Genomic DNA, 1759 nt, shown 5'->3' on the forward strand with positions numbered 1-1759 from the left:
TTATTCTGGTGTGGCTGTGATGTGAAACTATATCCTCACAGCATCCTAGGTTCATGGTCTCATCTCCCATAAGCTATGTAGGGCACCTTTGTAGGATAGTTCAGTGCTCTCTGAGGCTGGATAAAGGAGAGGACAGATGACCATCGTGCAGGCTCTCCTGCACAGCAGAGCAGTGCTTTTGCCCCTGCTCATGAGATGTAAGATATGATTTCTGAACCAGACTCCACTCTGGTATTTGAAATCTTCCACTTTCTAGTAAAGCCTAAGAAAGAGCACCAGTCCATTCCTCCTGGTAAATCCAGGCCCCCTGCCATGAGGAATGCAAGGTGCACTGGATCAAAGAGGAGGTGAGGAAAGGGCAGTCAACATCCATCTGGTTTCAGCCCTGTTTGGTGGGTCTGCGGCAAGACTCCTCTGCTGCTTTCTCACCACACCCCCAAGAAAATGGGATTTCACATTCATCATGCCTCTTCCATCCACAGCCATTTTTACTTGGACATCTCCAGGTGCTCTGCCCTTTTCCAGGATCTTCTCTCTATAAGGTCTCAATACATTAGAGCTCCATTTTAGGAGTAAAAAATGTAATTATCTATTTGCCTAACAGTGTGAACATAAGACAACATCATTAGAAATGCTAGTCCTACCTACCCTAGCATCATGGCTATAACCTAGGCCAAGAGCAGATGTCCAGAGAAGTGTAAATACAGAGCAGGCACACAGCAAATCTTCCTTAGTAGATTACCCCATCTTCCAGTGATTTGTGCTCAGGTGCTTCCTGAGCCAGAGGTGATGTCTCTATCCTGGAAGATGAGAAGTTTTGCATGTCTTGAAGGTAAGAAACATGCACGTGCTGACTGTGGTTTTTTTGTGTGCAGTGAGTCTCACAGAGCAAGAAGCCTCAGAGCGCTGCTAAATCTATATTGAGGTGTTGATGCAAAACACAACCAGGACCAGATGTAACACCTAATGGTTACTGAGCCCTAGCAGAACAGTGTAGGGCACAGAAAGGTGAGAACAGCTACTTTGGACAGCTCAACTGAAAGCTACAGGGCAGCTAAGAAACCTAATGCATTGAAACAGCTCGTCTCACAAACACATTCTTGGATATCGCTCATCCTTGGCATCACAGCTAATTTTGACCCTTTATAAATGTTTTAAAATTGCTGGATGTGATAAATCTCTTAAGTTCTGCTGTTCCAAACAATGTTTCTGTCACTAAAATAGCTCATCACAAATATTGGCAGAAAATTAACCCTAAAATGGTGTATATTTTTTTTCAGCTGTGTACTTATTATTAGTTTTTATTTGAATAAATATCTGAGATTAAGGTTAGTCTCCTCCAGTCATGCACCAGTGTGGGACAATAACGAAGTTCTCACAGGTAACCAGCTGCCTCTTTAGATAAAGCAGGACAGTTATGAATGCTACATTTGAGAGATGTAGGGATACATCCATCACAGCCCAGCCACCACAGAAGAAGACAGAACTGGGAATCTTCTGGGCTCAGACACGTATCAAAACAGCAAACTCTAAAGGCCTGAGAAGAGGATAAAAACATGCATTCAGTTGCAGAGGAGCAATGTCACAGGGAGAAATTTGATAAATTGTCTGCTGAGTGTTGGTTTCTGATCATCACTTTGAGGAGGAAACCCCTCTGCAGACCTGGGGAGTTAAGCAGAGATAAGTGACGCTCCAAACTGGGGTTCAATGCAGTGGCCAGGGCCAGAAGACTCTTCTCTGGACAAGGAGAGAATCAAGG

This window comes from Antrostomus carolinensis, unplaced genomic scaffold (assembly GCF_000700745.2).
Source record: "Antrostomus carolinensis isolate BGI_N321 unplaced genomic scaffold, ASM70074v2 scaffold15383, whole genome shotgun sequence".
In the NCBI taxonomy this organism is placed as follows: domain Eukaryota; kingdom Metazoa; phylum Chordata; class Aves; order Caprimulgiformes; family Caprimulgidae; genus Antrostomus; species Antrostomus carolinensis.